This window comes from Lutra lutra, chromosome 9 (assembly GCF_902655055.1).
Source record: "Lutra lutra chromosome 9, mLutLut1.2, whole genome shotgun sequence".
NCBI lineage: Eukaryota > Metazoa > Chordata > Mammalia > Carnivora > Mustelidae > Lutra > Lutra lutra.
The window spans coordinates 50,042,581-50,062,938 of record NC_062286.1 but is presented as its reverse complement, the minus strand read 5'-3'; the positions used below and the strand labels follow the sequence as shown (position 1 = coordinate 50,062,938).

Sequence of the window (20,358 nt, the reverse complement as noted above, 5' to 3'; positions counted from 1 at the left end):
AGTTTTACTTTGGGGGGCTCTACAAACTGGAGGCCTAGCAGGATCACTCTTAAATATTATTTTCATTTCATAGTCAGTCTAGGCACTGGGAGCCTCTCTAGTTTCCAGAAATGAGGATTTTGATATGGTTGGTCATTCCAGAATGGATAAGGTCCTATCCAGTCTGCTCCTCAGGATCACTTCAATAAAGAAGAGATGCTTGACTTAGTCTGTAGTCAGCTCAAGGAGCCAACATGTAAATCTCTTGGTTCTATCTCGCCTCCCTTTATAAAAAGTTACTCTCAGGAAGTAATCTAATATAATCTGATTCTATATCAGTGTTACCTCTCCTAAGGATATTAACATTTTGAATAAAGGTGGAATGCTAATTTGTGACACTATTTGAATTCTAAGCATCAATAGCAGATGGGGGTTGGGTGAGGAGGAATTATATTTGGGATGAGGAAACCACCCTGACAAAGAGCAGAACTGAGCAATATTTGCAAAATGCACATAAAATTCATGAGCATGAGCTGCCATTATGCCAGTTTACTTAAGTCAACCCCTGCCTCACCTAATTCCACAGCTGCTTACTTTGCTAACATGCTCCTCTCCCTGAGTCTATGGGAAAAACACAAAAAATAGGATGTAATTCTTACACAAAGAGAATTTGTAATTTAGATGGGAAGATAAGAAACCTACGCAAAAAAGAAAATGAGACCGTATGTATCGACCAGTGGCCTTCAGAAATTTCTTTTCATGTACCCCCTAAAAGAATCTGAAGACTGATAGACTTTGTCTATTATCTCAAGTTTTTACTTAAATTCCAGTTAGTTAACACACAATGTAATATTAATTTCAGGAGTAGAATTTAGTGATTCATCATTTACATACAACAGCCAGTGCTCATCATAAGTACCCTCCCTAAGCCCAGTCACCCATTAAACACCCTCCAACTTCCCTCCAGCAATCTCGTTTGTTCTTTATAGTCAAGAGTCTGTTTTATGGTTTTCTTCTCCACCCAATTTTTCATCTGTTTTGTTTCTTAAATTCCACATGAGTGAAATTATATGGTATTCCTCTTTCTCTGACTTATTTTGCTTAGCATAATACCCTCTAGCTCCATCCACATCATTCAAATGGCAATATTTCATTCTTTTTAATGCCTAATATTCCATTGTGTGTGTGTGTGTGTGTGTGTGTGTGTGTGTGTGTGTGTGTGTATGTATATTCCCAGTAGTTCATTTTTGCTTTTGTTTCCCTTGCCTCAGGAGACCTATCTAGTAAGAAGCTGCTGTGGCCAATGTCAAAGAGGTTACTGCCTGTATTTTCCTCTAGGATTTTGATGGTTTCTTGTCTCACATTTAGGTCTTAAATCCATTTTTTAAAAGTAGGCTCCATGCCCAGCGTGGGGCCCAACTCAGGGTTCAAACTCACAACCTTGAGAGCAAGACCCAAGCTTAAGAGTCAGATGCCCAATCAACAGAGCCACCCAGGTGCCCAGTTTTTAATCCATTTGAATTTATTTGTGTGTGTGGTGTCAGAACGTGGTCCAGTCCATTCTTTTGCATGTTGCTGTCCAGCTCCCCAACACCATTTATTGAAGAGACTGTCTTTTTCCATTGGACATTCTTTCTTGTTTTGTTGAAGAGTAATTGCCCATATATTTGTGGGTTCATTTCTGGGTTTTCTATGCTGTTCCACTGATCTATGTGTTTGTTTCTGTGCCAGTACCATACTGTCTTAATCACTACAGCTTTGTAATATAATTTGAAGTCCAGAATGGTGATGCCTCTGAGAAAGGAACAGGTGGGGCTAGGTGGGGAGAGATAGGTAAAGGGGCTATGTGATTGGGTTCATAGAAATTCCAAAAATGTGGAGGTATAAGGAAACCAGAGATAAGGGAACACTCCAGGCCACCCTGCCCTAGGTGTCCAAGGGGAAAATCTTATTATTTTTCTTTAAAGATTTTTTTAAAATTTATTTGACAGAGATCACAAGTAGGCAGAGGGGCAGGCAGAGAGGGAGGGAGAGAGAGAGAGAGAGAAGCAGGCTCCCTGCTGAGCAGAGAGCCTGATTCGGTGCTTGATCCCAAGACCCTGAGATCATGACCTGAGCTGAAGGCAGAGGCTTAACCCACTGAGCCAACCAGGTGCCCCGTTTTTAATTTTTAATTAATTTTTTTTATAGGGGAAAGTCTTACTTATGACAATCAGAGGCTTAACCCACTCAGAGGCTTAACCCACTGAGTCAGCCAGGTGCCCCGTTTTAAATTTTTTTTCCAAAGTATTTTATTTATTTATTTGACACACAGAGAGAGATAACAAGTAGACAGAGAGGCAGGCAGAGAGAGAGGGGGGAGCAGGCTCCTCCCTGAGCAGAGAGCCCAATGTGGGGCTCGATCCCAGGACCCCAAGACCATGACCTGAGCTGAAGGCAGAGGCCCAACCCACTGAGCCACCCAGGTGCCCTGTTTTTAATTTTTAATTAATTTTTTTTTTTAGGGGAAAGTCTCACTTATGACAATCTCCTGTGGTAACAGAAAATAACCAGAACCTAAACAGAATGAAGCCATTAAAGATGTTAACGCTAGTCCTTAATCAGTGGTGCTGCCAGTAGAGAAGTCAAAAAGATTTAACTTCCCTGGATAGCTTTTTATAAAAGACCAACTTTAAAAGCCCCCAGTGGCAACCCTGTTGGGATCCCTCTCACTCCTGAGAGCTTTTTCTGTATCCTTGCTTAATAAAACTCAACCGATTTACTCACTCCTTTTGTCCATGAGATTCATTCTTTGATTCTGTGAGATAAGAACCTAGGTCTTTCACTTTACCTACAACTTTGCTTCTCTTTTCAAGATTGCTTTGGCTATTTGGGGTCATTGAGGTTCCATACAAATTTTAAGATAGTTTTTTCTAGCTCTGTGAAAAATGCTGGTGGTATTTTGATAAGGAGTGCATTCAGTAAGTAAATTGCTTTGGGTAATACAGACATTTTAACAGTATTCATTCTTCCAGGGTGACTGGGTGGCTCAGTTGGTTAAGGGTCTGCCTTCAACTCAAGTCATGATCATGGATTCCCAGGATCGAGCCCTGCATCAGTCTCTCTGCTCAGCGGGGATTCTGCTTCTGCCTCTGCCCCTCACCCCACTTGTGCTCTTTCTCTCTCACTGTCTCAAATAAATAAATAAAATCTTTTAAAAAGTATTAGTTCTTAGAGTCCATAAGCATAGAATGTCTTTCCATTTCTTTGTGTCATCTTCAATTTCTTTCTTCAATGTTTTAAAGTTTTCAGAGTACAGATCTTTTACTTCTTTGGTTAGGTTTATTCTTAGGTATCTTATGGGTTTTGGTGCAAATGTAATTGGGATGATTCCTTGACTTCTCTGTCTGCTATTTCATTATTGGTGTGTAGAAATGCAACAGATTTCTGTATGTTGATTTTGTATCCTGAGCCTTTATTGAATTCATGTATCAGTTCTAGCAGTTTTTTGGTGGGGTCTTTTGGGTTTTCTGTAGAGAGTATCATGTAATCTGCAAATAGTGAAAACCTGACTTCTTCCTTGCCAATTGGGATGCCTTTTATTTCTTTTGTTGTCTGATTGCTGAGGCTAGAACTTCCAGTACTATGTTAAATAACAGTGGTGAGAATGGACATAAATGTCTTGTTCTTGACCATAAAGGAAAAGATCTGTTTTTCCCCATTAGGTTATTAGCGGTAGGTTTTTTTGTATATGGCCTTTATAATATGCTGGGGTTTGTTCCCTCTAACCCTGTTTTGTTGAGAGTTTTTTAAAATCATGAATGGATGTTGTATTTTATCAAATGCTTTTCTGCATCTATTGTAAAGGATCCTACAGTTCTTATCCTTTCTTTTATTAAAATGGTATATCACATTGATTGAACCACCCCTGCAGTCCAGGAATAAATCTCACTTGATCGTGGTGAATGATTCTTTCAATGTATTGTTGGATTCTATTTGCTACTATTTTATTTAGAATTTCTGCATCCATGTTCATCAGGTATATTGATCTGTAGATCTTTTCATGGAGTCTTTGTCTGGTTTTGGTATCAGGGTAATGCTGGCCTTATAGAATGACTTTGGAAGTTTTCCTTTCATTTCTGTTTTTTGGAATAGTTTGAGAAGAATAGGTATTAACCCTTCTTTAAATGTTTGGTAGAATTCCCCTGGGAAGCCATCTGGTCCTGGACCTTTGTTTGTTGGGAGATTTTTGATTACTGTTTCAATTTCTTTGCTGGTTATAGATCTGTTCAAGTTTTCTATTTCGTCCTGTTTCAGTTTTGTTAGTTTATATGTTTCTAGGAATTTGTCCATTTCTTCCAGTTGTCCAATTTGTTGGCATATAATTTTTCATAATATTCTAATTGTTTGTATTTCTGTGGTGTTTGTTCTTTCTCTTCTCTCATTTGTGATTTTATTTGGGTCCTTCTTTTTTCTTTTTTGGTAAGTCTGGCTAAGGGTTTCTCAGTTTTATTAATTTTTGCAAAGAACTAGCTCCTGGATTCATTGATGTGTTCTATTGTTTTCCTAGTTTCTATATCATTTATGTCTGCTCTAATCTTTATTATTCTCCTTCCCTTTGCTTTGCTTTTCCTCTTTCCTGCTTGCTGAAACACAAGCCTAAGAATGGCCAACTTGGTCTACAAGACAGTATCTGTGTTGCTGATGGTAGTAAGATGGTGGAACAATGAGCCAGGAGGAGCATGGGTCCTTATTGATTATGGAGTTGCCACATGAGCCCTGGATTGCATAAAACTATTTGAGAAAGAAATAAATTTATATCTTATTTAAGACACTTTCATTCGGGAGTTTCTATGACTTACAGCTGAGCCTGATCTTAACTAATTCAATGTTATTTAAAAAAAATTCCTCAGGGTGCCTGGGTGGCTCAGTGGGTTAATCCTCTGTCTTCGCAGGGTTCTGGGATGGAGCCCTGCAGCATCAGATTTTCTGATCAGCAGGGAGTCTGCTTCTTCCTCTCTCTCTGCCTGCCTTTCTGCCTACTTATGATCTCTCTCTCTGTCAAATAAATAAATAAAATCTTTTAAAAAAATTCCTCAACTTTCTTTTTGGTAGTGTTTTGGGAGGAATCAACAGTAAAAGTGTGTTTCCAACAGTCAACTTCGCAATGATCAAAAGACTATACTTTTCTACATTTAAGTTTTCTAAAATAAAAACTTTTTTTTTTACCAGAAAATGCATTTCTTTTTTTTTTAATTTTATTTTTTATAAACATATAATATATTTTTATCCCCAGGGGTACAGAGAAAATGCATTTCTATTTTGAAAACTGAAACAAAAAGCTTAACTCATCTCCTGTAATTAAAATGTTAAAAAAAAAAAAAAATAGGATGGCCTCCTGATGTCTCTGCCAGCCAGGTTACAATAACCTTTAGGAAAAGGAAGTGATCTTCTAACAAGGTTTGAAAATATTTCCTATCTGAGTAATTTTGCCAAATGCAATGGCTTTGGAAATATTGGAAATTAAGCTGTTCTTTCTTACATTAATCAAATAATAGGGTCGCTTATTGCTCGAGAGCACTACTGGTTGATAAACTGTTGTAGCAAGAGGTCATGTGCCCAAATCATCTAAAAGATTAGATCATTCAGGGGCGCCTGGGTGGCTCAGTGGGTTAAGCCGCTGCCTTCGGCTCAGGTCATGATCTCAGGGTCCTGGGATCGAGCCCCGCATCGGGCTCTCTGCTCAGCAGGGAGCCTGCTTCCTCCTCTCTCTCTGCCTGCCTCTCTGCCTGCTTGTGATCTCTGTCTGTCAAATAAATAAATAAATAAAATCTTTAAAAAAAAAATAAAAGATTAGATCATTTAGAAACAGGCTGAACAGAAAATACCCTAAAACATAACTATGTATTATATCCTTTCAAAATGGTATCTGATCTCTCAGGTACTCATTTTGATTCTGGAAGTGATTTTAAAATGCAGGCTTTGCAGAAATATTAATTGCCTAGAATGTGAAGAGCTCATATAGCTTGGCCGGAAAACAATTTCTATATATCAAAGGTTGATGACTGATGAATGCTACAGAAAGTCTTACATTCTTAGTTTTTTTTCCCTCATGAAATGTCTAGGCAATATTCCATACAGCAATAGTGTAAATAGTTCAGACTTGTGTTCCAAACAAGAAAAGGTGGGGTCAGGGATCTATAGGGACCTGTTAGATAAAGAGGTAGAAAATGGATGGTAGGAAGATAAGACCCGGTGTCTCTCAGCTGGAGTTGTGCCATTACCTGCAATCTGCAACCTGAGCAGTCAAATGTCATAACTTCTCCTCCTTCCCCTTTCCTGGATGGAAAGTTTGGGATTTCCACTGTGGAAGATTCAAATGTGCTTTCAGAAGTTACTGAGTTGAAATGCAGCCCGGTGAATCAGGTACTGAAGTTGCCTACAACATTGTTTTGAGTTATTATCTATTATATCACAAATTCAGGTTCTTTGTCTTAGATATCTGGGTGAGTTTCAAGGTGCAGAGTGGAGACCTTGATTCAGTTAGATGGGAGCTGTACAGAGAAGTGGAAGTTGGGATGAATGGGTAAGGACTAATGGACCCTCACTGCATTTCTTTCTTTTTTTCTCACTGCATTTCTTTCAGCATTTTGTGTAGACTAGTTGTACAAATATGCCTACAGGATGTTCTCTCCCTAAATCTAGTGCCAGTGTGTTCTCCTTGGTCTAGGCAGTTTAGGGTAACTCGGATTGATGTCTTACTGGAAATCAGATGAAAAAAGTTAGAACATAGTTTAGGTCATTGATTTTCAAAAATATTTTTATCAGTAGAAACTTATATAAAAAAATTAAAAAAATTTTATATATCCATATATGGATTGAATCCATAGATAGATTGAATTTTATTAGCACAAATGTATTTTCAATACTTTGTTTTTATTTATTTTCAATATATAATACATGCACATGATTCAAAATTTAAAGGTTATAAAATTATATGAGGAAAAGTCACCTTTCACTCATCCTTCAGCTAGGCAATCTATATTGGTAGCTTGTTGGATATCTTCCCAGAGATTTTTTTCTTTACATGAAAGAAAATATAAAAGATAAATTTGTTCTTCTTACCAAAATAAAACAGACTATGATAGTCTTTTATATCTTGATTTTATTGATTAGTGTACTTGGGCAATGATGTCATTCAATAGATAAAAATTGTCTTAATTTTTTAAAAGATTATTTATTTGAGAGAAAGAGAGCACATGAGTAGGGGAGAGGGGCAGAAGAAGAGAGAGAAGGGAGCCCAGTGTGGGGCTCGACCCAAGGACCCTGGGATCATGAACTGAGCTGAAGGCAGAGGCTTAACTGATTGAGTCACCCAGACTCCCCAAAAGTGTCTTAATTTTTACAGCTACAGAGTATTCCACTAATGGATGGAACATAATTTTATTTAACCAATTTCCTATTGATTGACATTAGATTGCTTTCAATCTTTTGCTACTGCAAAGAGTGCTGAAATGATAATACTTAAGTCATTTTTCCACATATGAAAATATATCTGCAGGATAAGTTCCTAAAAGCAGACTTGCTAGGTCAAAGGGTATGTAAATTGTGATACTGTCACCAAATTGCCCACCCTTGAAATTGTGCTAATTTATATACCCATAAATGGCATGTAAGTGTGGTTATTTCTTTAAAACCTCATGAACATTAGGTTACTAAAAAACAAAACAAAACAAAACAAACCCATACAGGTAAAAAATAATAGTATCTCAACGTACTTCAAGTTTTCTTTTTCATTTCTTTTATAAGTGAGATTGAACATATTTTGATATGTTGAAGGATCATTTATATTTCTTTTTCTGAAAGCTATATATGTCATTTCTCATTTCCTTTTGGATTATTGGTCTTTACCTTATTAATTATGCAGGGTTTTTTTTGTATTTTTGTTTTTTTTTTGCCAAGCACATATTTTCTATTTTTTTTTACAGCTGAGTTTTTGCTTTTTTTAAGATTTTATTTATTTGATAGAGAGCATGCACAGCAAGGGGCACAGCAGGGGGAGAGGGAGAAGCAGGCTCTCCACTGAGCGGGAGCCCGATGCAGGGCCTGATCCCAGGACCCTGGGATCATGACCTGAGCTGAAGGCAGAGGCTTAACTGACTGAACCACCCTTATATGTATAAGATGCCCTTATATAGCTGAATTTACTAATCTTTCACTTTTGGAATTTTGGGTTTTAGGTTATGGTTAGAAAAACCTTTCTTACTCTGATATTTTCCTCCATGCTTTGTGAGCTAATTGTCAACTTACTGCCTCTAAGATCTAATTCACCTTTCAACAGATCGCTGCAGTAATGGACAAAATCCCTTTAAACATTTCTCCTTTACATGGACATGATGTTAAACATTTGAATAGAGAGCACTGGAGGAACACTGCAGGAGGAAGATGCTCTCCTGCTGAAAGCAGTGGGGTATGAGAACATCTGATAGTGCCTCACACTAGCATATAGTGCCCCAAATTAACAGTCCCTTGAATTTAGAGACTAAATGTTTATGTTCCCTTAAAATTCATATACTTAAGCCCTAACTCCTACTGTGGTAGCATTTAAGTGAGGCCTTTGAGAGGTAATTAGGTTTAGAGGAAGTCAAAAGGATGCAGTCTCTGGTGACCTTCTAAAGAAGAGGAAGGACACCAGAGCTCTCTCTCTCTTCACATACATGCGCTGAGGAAAGGTCATCTGAGCAAACAACAAGTCTACTACTGTCTGTAAGCCAGAAGAGAGCTTTCACCAGAACCTGGCCACACTCACACCCTGATTTCGAACTTCTAGTCTCCCAAAATTTGAGAAAATAAATATGTATTGTTTAAGCTGTCTAGTTTTTAGAATTTTGTTGTTATGACATCCTGAGCTAAGACACTGCAACCTCTTAGCCCTGGCTTGGTGATCACCTTTCAGCAATCCTTTTGGCACAGACACTGCCTGCTTCAGGTCTCCTGCCTGCACAAATGCCTCACTCCCTCTGCTCACCTCAGAAATTTGTCTCCTGTGGCCCTCCCAATGATGCTGCAATTTCCACATGGACGCTGTCCGGTCTAGGCATCCTGTCTATGTTGATATCTCCACTCTACACACTTATGCACCAGTCCCTGATTACAGCTCACCAACATCTGGAAGATTGCATCCTGCTTTCACAGTAACCACGGACCAGCTCTGGCTTGGAAAAACTGGTGAACTTCTTTGTATCTGGTCAGCTGCAACTATACTTTCTCCAACTGGTCCTGAAGTCCAGCCTTGGGAAAGGAATATACTTTTCAAGTTTGTCCTTCCTAGGCATCACTACCTCAGAAAGTTCTCATATCTTACAGTTGCTTTATTATCATAGTTTAATATGTTAAATGATGTTAAAATTTTCCATATAAACTTCCCTTGTTTAAATCACTGTGTGGTTTCTCTCTCCTGATTACTCTGACTGATACAGTCTGTTCTCCTACATATATAGTATCAATTTTTACATTTAAAATTTTGATCTGGACTTTATACTGATGTAAGCAATGTGTATGGATCTAATTTACTTTTTTCGTACATGGCTATCCAGTTGACCCAAGCATTTATTGGATTATTATTTCCAATAAATTTTATTATTTTTTAATTTTTAATTTACTGCTACATTTACTTATTTTTAGTAATCTCTATACCCTACATGGCATTCAGACTCACAACCCTGACATCCAGAGTCTCGTGGTCTTCTGACTAAGCCAGCCAGGTGCCCCTCCAATTAATTTAAATTAATTAACTAATTAATTAATTAAAAAGAGGGAGAGAGAGGTGGGCAAGGGCAGTGAAAGAGCAGAGAAAGAATCTTAAGCAGGCTCCACTCCCAGCATGGAGCCTGATAGGGGGTTCAATCTCACAACTCTGAGATTATGACCTGAGCTGAAATCAGGAGTCAAATGCTTAACTGAGTGAGCCACGCAGGCGACCCCCACTCCCATTAATGTTAAATATCATCTTTATTATATACTAAATTCCCACATATATTTGGGTCTTTTTCTGGATTTTAAATTACATTACATTGCCCTATCTTTTCAATCTCCAGTATCACACTTTGAATATGTTTAATATTTGAGAGGAATAGTTCCTAGCTGTTTTTTGCCTTTTTTTCCTTTCGCTTCTAATTTGAAGTTTATTATTAGGATGTCCAGTTTTGGGGTACCTGGGTGGCTCAGAGGGTTAAGTCTCTGCTTTTGGCTCAGGTCGTGATCTTGGGGTCCTGGGATTGAGTCCTGCATCAGGCTCTCTGCTAGGCAGGGAGCCTGCTTCCTCTTCTCTCTCTGCCTGCCTCTCTGCCTACTTATGATCTCTCTCTGTCAAATAAATAAATAAAGTCTTTTAAAAAAAGTCTAGGATGTCCAGTATTCTTGTTAGAAATTTCATCAGGAATTCCATTATATTTACAGATTAATTTAGAGATAATGGACATCTTTCTGGTCTGACTCTTCCCCAAAATTAATGACTTTTAATTTGTGCAATCTTTTTTTGTGTTTCTCAAAAGCATTTTAATTCATATGAGTCCTGCACATATATTAATTTCAATCCTAAGTGTCTGATAATTTTGGTTATTGTCTGAGATCTTTTCTGCCACTTTACCTTCAAATCTGTTGTTTGGAATATATGAAGGGTATTAATATCTGTATTAGTTCTTGTACCAGACTATTGTCATGAGTTCTTTCATTGTTTGAAATAATTTTCTAGGGGCTCCTGGGTGACTCAGTGGGTTAAAGCTTCTGTCTTCAGCTCAGGTCATGATCCCAGGGCCCTGGGATCGAGCCCTCCATCGGGCTCTCTGCTTAGCAGGGAGCCTGCTTCCTATTCTCTCTCAGCCTGCCTCTCTGCCTACTTGTGATCTCTGTCTGTCAAATAAATAAATAAATAAATAAATAAATAAATAAATATCTTAAAAAAAAAAAGAAAAGAAATAATTTTCTAGTTTATTCTCTTGAACATCACTAATCTGCAGATAGCAATCATTTTATATCCTTCTTTCCTATCTTTATATTCCAATTTATTTCCTTTGTACAAGTGCATCAGTGAAAATCTCTGGAATACTTTTAAGTAATAATGATGATAACACAGGAATATATTTAGTGTCTTCATTAAGTATGATTTGATTCTTGAGCTGTCATAAACCTATATTGTGCTCAGGGATAGTTACCTATACCTATTATATTAAAATCTTCTAAGATTTTAGACTTAAGACTGGATGTTGCATTTTATTAAATGCTTTTTTCAGTATTTATGGAAATGAACATGATCATATTTTTTCTTAGATGTATCAATATAGTAAACTGCATTAATGGATTCCCTAATATTGTACCATTTTTTAAAAAATTCCTAGTATGTGATCTTTTTAAATATAAGCTGAGGGTGCCTGGGTGGCTCAGTTAGTTAAGCCTCTAACTCTTGATTTCAGCTCAGGTCATTATCTCAGGGTTGTGAGACAGATCCCTCTGTCAGACTCTGTGCTCAGTGGGGAGTCTACTTGAGATTCTCTCTCTCCTTTTCCATCTGCCTCCCTGCCCCCGCTCTCTCTCTCTCAAATAAATAAATAAAGCTTAGGAAAAAAAAATATATGGCTGGATTCTATTGCCTGTACTTTATTTGGGATTTTGAATATTCATAAATGAGACTTGCTGTGGCTTTTCTTGTGCAATATTTTGTTGGGTTCTAATATCAATATTATGTCATTTTCAATAAAAAGGATTTGGAGGGTTTTTCTTTCCTGTGCGATGAAACAATTAAAAAACATAGTAATGATCTGTTCTTTAAAACTTTAGTATTACTCCCCTTTAAAATCATTTGGTTTCAGTACTTTGTTTTGGAGGAAGGCAGCTCTTGGGCAACTTTGTTTTATGGGAAATGGTGAGTTTAGATTTTTCTCTCTCTTCTGAACTTAATTTTGGTAATTATATTTGCATGTAGAGTTATGCATTTCACCCAACTGTATATGGTTCTTTTCTCCTTATCATATTTTGTATATAGGCACCTTCTCCGCCCTTCTCCTCAAACTAAGTTTACTAATGGTTTATCTGTCTACTACTCTTTCCCCAAGGTACAAATTTGGGTTTATTAATTTGTTCCACCATTTTCTATTTTCATATTCATTATTTTTTGTTTTTATCTTTACTATTTCCTTCCTTCAGCTCTCCTTAGTTTTTTTTTTTTGTCTTTTGTTGTTAAGTTGCATGCTTCATTTATTTACAGTTTTTCTTGTTTACTAATGCAATTAAAAATAAATTAATACAGTTTAAAGATAAAGTTTCCTTTTAGCATTGCATTTTTTTATAACCCATAGGTTCTGATATGTAGTATTTTATTATTGTTATTATTTCCTACACATACTGCAATTTTAGTTTGGATTTCCTTTTGACTCCAAATTTATTTAACAGTTAAAAATTTCCATTGGGGGGGTGCCTGGGTGGCTCAGTGGGTTAAAGCCTCTGCCTTCAGCTCAGGTCATGATCTCAGGGTCCTGGGATCGAGCCTTGCATTGGGCTCTCTGCTCAGCGGGGAGCCTGCTTCCTCCCTCTCTCTCTGCCTGCCTTTCTGCCTACTTGTGATCTCTTTCAAATAAATAAATAAAAATCTTAAAAAAAATTTCCATTGGGTAGATACTTTTTTTTCTCTGCTTTTGTCATTTATTTCTAGTTTTACTGCAGAGTGTTCAGAAAATGTTGAGTGAACTATTAACATTTTTGGAATTCATTAAACTTTTGGGTTTATTTATGGCTTAATATATGACTGTCTTTTGTGAATATTCCATGAACACTTGAGGAGGGTGGAGATTTCATACATATGTATGATCATATTTCTCCTAAAAATGTTGGTGCTTTGTTATTTGGTACATAGGTACTCAAAACTGATATATTTTCTATAGATTCCTCCTCCAACAAACCTTCTGTACTGACTATCGTCCATATGTATTCATATTCTCTACTTTTCTCTGCTTTGTGTCTAGTGTTAAAGTGACATTCTTAGTGTCATTTAGTGCTTTTTGCTCCAAATTCAACCTTGTCTGATATTAAGATCATGTCCCTTTTTTTGGTGGGGGGAGGTTCATTTGCCTAGTCCTTTGCCCTTTCTTGCATTGTCAACCTTTCTGAATAACTTTTTGCAGCTCTGTCTTTTTAACACAGCAGAATTTTTTAAAAGATGTTATTTATTTGACAAATACAGACACAGCAATAGAGGGAACACAAGCTAGGGGAGTGGGAAAAGGAGAGGCAGGCTTTCCACTGACCAGGGAGCCCAATGCGGGGCTTGGTCCCAGGACCCTAAGATTATGACCTGAGCCGAAGGCAGACGCTTAACAACTGAGCCACCCAGGCACCCCAACAAAGCAGAATTTTTAATAGGTGGGTTTAGCATACTTATATTTATTGATATGACAGATATACTTGTTTTTATATTAACCTATACTCTATTTTCATAAACTTTTTTTTTTTTTTTTAGATTTTATTTATTTGACAGAGAGAGAGAGCTTGCTCACAAACAGGAGGGAAAGGCAGGCAGAGGGAGAGGGAGAAGCAGGGTCCCTGACAAAAAAGGAGCCTGATGCAGGGCTCAATCTCAGGGTCCTGCTATCAAGACCTGAGCCCAAGGCAGAGACTTAACAGACTGAGCCATCCAGGCGCCCCACATAGTTTTTTTTTTTTTTTAAGGTTTTACTTATTTACTGAGAGAGAGAGAGAGAGAGAGAATGTGCATGCATATGCACTTGTGCAAGAGCTGGAGGAGGGGCAGAAAAGGAGGGAGAAGCTGACTTCCCAGGCTCCCCACTGAGCAGGGAGCCCAACAGGGGTCTCCATCCCAGGGCCCTAGGATCATGACCTGAGCGAAGGCAGATCTATTTTCATAGCTTTTGAAAAATCACTATACTGTATGACTTTTTGTTCTATGTAAGCTTTTACTTCATAATTAAAAAGGCTCGTATTTGTTTTAGTATTTATAACTACATGTTTATATAATTCCCTTATTTCTTCAGTACTATCCATTAATGAATAACAAAAAATCTTCAAACAATGACAAAATTTGTATATTTCCTTTTCTTACTCTTCTCCTCCCTCTCCCGTAGCACTCAATAATAGTTTATTATATTATCTTTATTGGAGTTTACTTTTATACTGTTTAATGAAATATATCCTTGTTATCTGTTACTTTCATATAATTTCATTTGAATGTCAGCTATTAAGGATGAGGAAATAAATGTTATAGCCAAATTAGACCAATATTAGTCCTAAAATTCCACTGTAGGTTATATATGATTTAAATAATTCCTTTGTTCTCATGAAAAGATAGAAGAATTGGTAAGATATTCACTGTAATTCTTCCAAAATTCTGCTTTGAGAAGAGATTAATCATTTTGGTCAGATTTATTTATATTACGGGCACAATGGATATAAAAGGAATTCTAATATTTTAATTATGATTCCTCTGTCATTATTCCCTATGAAAAGCTCTGGGTTATACTCAGAAATGGAATACTCAGAAATTAAATATGAAGAGATATATTGAGGTATTCATCCTGGGCAAGATTTCCTGCCTGCTGTCTTTTACCATTGTATTTTGAGCTAACTTTGCGGATAGAAAATGTTAGATACTTATATAGGTTAGAGACAGTGGATTTAAGATAACATTTTTCCTTAAACAAAGATTGGGTTGCTCTATACATAAGGTAATGGCATTGTTCCAGTAATTTTCTTGAGCTCATAAATAGGTTGAACTTACTGTTCTTTTGGAAGGATTTTTGACTTGCAGTTTTTCCCGAGTTACTAGTCAGTGATTTATAGTCTAGAAATGTCTGCCTTTCCCAATGAAATGATTAAGGAATCAAGGAATTTATCTAGGGCTAAATGTACTGAGGAGTGCCTGAGGTATACAACATAGCCACTTGAGAAAGGGGGAAAATCCTTTAACTTTCAGTACATGAGCTCATCTCTCAAAAAGCCTCCTTATGCTGAAGATCTATCTTCATTTGCCCTTCTAGATAACTCTCTACTTTCTCTACCCCTATTGCCTGACAGAAGATAGAAAAAGCCAAATATGATCACGGGACAGACATGCACAAGGAAAATAGCACAACAGAGGAACATACCTGCCACATGGCTGCAAATATCACTACCACTTTCATTGTGTCCTCAGTGTACTGATACAATATATATAATCACAGATTATATACAGTGAGAATTATATATTTTGTTTATCTATTCACCAGTTAATAGACATTTAAACCGTTTCCAGTTTGTGGCTATTATGAATAATGCTGCCATGAACATTCATGTAAATGTGTTGGTATGGATTTCTGTTCATTTCTGTTGGTTAGATTTCTGGGAGTGGAACGGTTAGGTTACATGGAAGTTGTATATTTAACTTTTTAAGAATTTGACAAACTATTTTCCAAAGTGGTTGTATCATTTTACCTTACTGTTAGCAATGAACTAGGGTTATAGTTTCTTCCCATTGTCACCAACACTTGGTATTGCTTGTCAGGATTGCCTTTTTCATTGTAGCCATTCTAGTGAGTGTGTAAAATCACCTTTGTTTTTCTTTAGCTTTTTATTTTGAAATACTTATAGATCCACAGAAAGTTGCAAAATTGTAGACAGGTCCTATGTACCCTCCACCTAGTTTCTTCCAGTGCTTGCGTCTTACATAACTATAGCTCAGTTTTAAAACCAAGAAATTGACCTTGCTACAATGTTTGCTTTGAGTTCTATGCCATATTACCACTCCTGTAGATTCACATCTTGCTAGAGGTTTGTCAATGTTAACTGATCATTTTGAAGAATCAGCTTTTGTTTCATCATTTTCCTTTTCTGTTTTCAATTTTATTCATTTATACGTTTTATTATTTCCTACCTCCAGCTTGCTTTGGGTTTTTGTTCCTCCTTTTCTAGTTTCCTGAGGTGTGAGCTTATGTTACTGATTTTGAATTATATATTTCCATTTCTTTTTTTAAATGATTTATTTATGTATTTGACAGAGAGAGAGAGAGAGAGAGAAAGAGAAAGAACATAAGCAGGGAGAGTGAGAGAGGGAGAAGCAGGCTTCCTGCTGAGCAGGGAGCCCCTTGTAGGGCTCGATCCCAGGACCCTGAGATCATGACCTGAGCCGAAGACAGGCACTTAAAAGACTGAGCCACCCAGGTGCCCCTATATTTCCATTTTTAATGTAAGCATTTAGTGCTATAAATCTCCCTCTTAGCACCGCTTTAGCTGAATTCCACACATTTTGATATGTAGTATTTAAATGTTCATGCAACTCAATATATTTTAAAATATTCCCTTGATTTCTTCTTTGATCCATGAGTTATCTGCAAATGTGTTGTTTAGTTTCCAAGTGTTTGGAGATGTTACGGTTATGTTTCTGTTATTGATTTCTAGTTTGACTCTACTATGGTTAGAGAACAAATTGTGTATGACTTCAAACTCTTTCAAATTGGTTGAAGATTCTTTTATAGCCCAGGATATGGTCAAGAAGTGTTCTGTGGGTGCTTGAAAAGATTGTGTATTCTGCTCTTGTTGAGTGGAATATACTATAAATGTTGATTAGATCCTATTGGCTACTTGTAGATTTTTCTCTTCTAGTTGTTCTATCATTTGTCAAGAAGGATATCTGAAGCCTCCAAGTTTAATTGTGGATTTGTTTATTTCTTCTTTCAGTTCTATCAGTTTTTGCTTCACATATTTTGCAGCTCTTTTGTTCAGTGTGCACACATGTAAGATTGCTATTTTTTCTTCTTGGTTTGATTCTTTTATCATCATTTAATATTCCTTTCTCTACCTGATATTCTTTGTTCTGAAGTCTACTATATATTAATATAGTAACTTCTGGTTTGTTTTGGTTAATGTATCAGGGTCTATCTTTTTCAACCCTATACTTTCCAACCTAATTCTGCTGGGTTTGAAATTAGTTTCTTATAGATAGCATATATAGCTGGGTCATTTTTACCCACTCTGCCAACCTATGTCTTTTAATTGATATACTTAGACCATTTTCATTTACTGTAACTATTGGTATGTCAACCTGCCAATTTATTTGTTGTTTTTGTTTCTCTGTTTTCTTTTACCTATCTGACTGTGGGTTACTTAAGTTTTTTCAAGAATTTTTTAGAATTCCATTTTGATTTATCTATAGTATTTGAGTGTCTTTGTATTGATCTTTAAGTGGTTGCTCTAAGTGTTACATATATTTTATGTAGAAGGTCTCTTTACTTCTGTTTATAATGCAATTATTTTAAATATTTCCTCTATATACATTAACATCCACATCAGACAATGTTACAAGTTTTGCTTTAACTGTCAAATATAATTTAGAAAACTCAATAGAAAGTCTATTATATTTAGTATATTTTATTCTTTCCATTGTTCTTTCTTCCTTCTGGATATCCCAAGATTTTTTCTTTTATAATTTCCTTTCTGTTTCAAGATCTTCCTTTACCATTCTGTTAAGGTAGGTCTGCGGATGACAAATTCTCTTAGTTTTCCTTTATCTAAGAATATCTTCATTTCTGATTCATTCCTTAAGGATATTTTCACTGGATACAGAGTTCTATCAAGGGTTCTTTTCTTTTAGCATTTGAAAAATGTGAAATGTGACATTTCCTCTGGTCTCCATGGTTTCTGATGATAAAAGCTATTGTTATTTGTTTTCCCCTTATAGGTAAGATGGCAGTGCTCTGCTAGTAAGAGTTGGCCTTTAGTTTTTAGAAGTTTGGTTATGATGTGTCTAAGAACAGATTTATTTGCATTTATCCTCTTTGGGCTCACCAACCTCTTGAATATCTAGGTTTATAACTTTTTACAAATTTGGGAAATTTTCAGTGATTATTTCTTTAAATATTTTTTCAGCCCCACCCTCTACCCCTTTCCTCTTGAACTTTGATGATATGAAATTTAGATCTTCTGTTATAGTCTTACATGTCCCTATGGGTTTGTTCATTTTTCAAAGTCTGTCTTCTTTCTCTTACTCAGATTGGGTAATTTCTTCACGTTCACTGATTCTTTTCTCTGTCCTCTCTATTCTGCTGTTGAGCCCATCCATTAAAGATTTTTGCTTTTTAAATTTTGGTTATTGTATTTTTCAGTTCTAAAATGTCTATATGGGGGTACCTGGGTGGCTCAGTCAGTTAAGTGCCTTTGGCTCATGTCATGATCTTGGAGTTCTAGAATGGAGACCCATGTAGGGCTCCCTGCTCAGCTGGGAGTCTGCTTCTCCCTCTGCCTGCCACTCTCCTTGTTCCTTCCTCTCCCTTCACTCACTCTCTCAAATAAATAAATAAAATCTTAAAAAAAATCTACTTGGCTCTTCTTTTGTTTTTCTTTTTTTAAAAGATTTTATTTATTTATTTGACAGAAAAAGACAGTGAGAGAGAGAACACAAGCAGAGAGAGGGGGAGATGGAGAAGCAGGCTTCCCGCTGAGCAGGGAGACTGATGCAGGGCTTGATCCCAGGACACTGGGATCATGACCTGAGCTGAAGGCAGACACTTAATGACTGAGCTACCCAGATGCTCTTGGCTCTTCTTTACCCTTCCTTTTTTTTGGTGAGACTTTTTATTTTTCCATCTATTCCAAGAATGTTCATAAGTGCTGTTGAAGCATTTTTACAATGGTTGCTTCTGGTTTGTTTTTTTTTTTTTTTCCAGATAATTCTAGTATCTGTGTCATCTCAGTGTTGGTGCCTGTTGTCTTCTCATTCATGTTGAGATTTTTCTGGTTCTTTTTTTTTCCTTTTTTTAAGATATTATTTATTTATTTGACAGAGAGAGAGAGAGAGAGAGAGAGACAGAGAGAGAGACATTAAGCAAGCACAAGACGGGGGAGGGACAGGCAGAAGGAGAGGGAGAAACAGGCTCCCTGCTAAGCAAGGAGCCTGATGTGGGGCTTGATCCCAGGGCCCTGGGATCATGACCTGAGCTGAAGGCAAACACTTAACTGACTGAACCACCTAGACACCTCTCTGGTTCTTGATATAACAAGTGACTTTTTATTGTATTCTGGACATTTTGGGTATTACAGAACTCTGGATCTTATTTCAATCTTCTGCTTTAGCAGGCTTCTCCTGATACTGTGCTAATGGGGGAAGTAAGCCAGGTTGGAATGTGACTCTGGCTTCTGATTCTGAGCCTAGAGGGAAGGGTGCCTTGTTACTTCTAGGTGGAAGTGGAAATTTAGGCTTTCTACATGGTTCCCACTGACACCCTAGGATGGGGAAGTTTCATTACCATCAGATGGCCATAGAAGTCCTGGGTTTTCACAGCTTGGGACAAGATGTCTATAACTTACAACAGTAGAAACATTAGGTTAGCAGCAGACCTATCCACAGAGACCTAGCAGGCCAGAAAGGACTGGCATGATATCTTCATGGTACTAAACTGCATAAAATATGCAGCCAAGAATACTTTATCCAGCTAGGCTGTCACTGAAAATAGAATGAGAAATAAAAGAATTTGCAAACACCAAACCAGCCCTGCAAAAAATATTGAAAATGGGTCCTCTAAGCAGAGAGAGCTCAAAGGTAATGTAGACCAGAAAGGAACAGAAGCAATTACTTCAAGCAATACAATCACACTAAATTCCTATCTTTCAATAGTTACCCTGAATGTAAATGGGCTAAATGCCCCAATCAAAAGATACAGGGTATCAGATTGGATAAAAAAGCAAGACCCATCAATATGCTGTCAGCAAGAGACTCATTTTAGATGCAAAGACACCTCCAGATTGAAATGGGGGGGTGGAAAACAATTTATCATGCTAATGGACAACAAAAGAAAGCTGGGGTGGCAATCCTTATATCAGACAAATAAGATTTTATTTTATTTTATTTATTTTATTTTTTTCAAAGATTTTATTTATTTATTCACAGACAGAGATCACAAGTCAGGCAGAGATCACAAGTAGGCAGAGAAGCAGGCAGAGAGAGAGGGGGAAGCAGGCCAACTGCCAAGCAGAGAGCCCCATGCGGGGCTCGATCCCAGGACCCCGGGATCATGACCTGAGCCAAAAGCTGAGGCTTTAACCCACTGAGCCACCCACGTGCCCCGACAAATGAGATTTTAAACCAAAGACTGTAATACGAGATGAAGGAGGACACTATATTATACTTAAAGGGTCTATCCAACAAGAGGATCTAACAACTGTAAATATTTATGCCCCTAACATGGAAGGAGCCAATTATATAGGCCAATTAATAAGGAAATCAAAGAAACACAAATAATACAATAATAGTAGGGGACTTTAACACCCCCCTCACTGAAATGGACAAATCATCTAAGCAAAAGATAACAAGGAGGGGTAACTGTGTGGCTCAGTCATTAAGAGTTCGCCTTTGGCTCTAGTCAC

At 37.1% G+C, this 20,358-nt stretch overlaps 1 protein-coding gene across 4 annotated transcripts in view; it reads right to left on the bottom strand.

Moving 5' to 3' along the window:
• M1AP (meiosis 1 associated protein) overlaps window positions 1-20,358 on the bottom strand; it is an 80,021-nt gene that overhangs the window by 46,876 nt on the left and 12,787 nt on the right. The window lies entirely within an intron of this gene.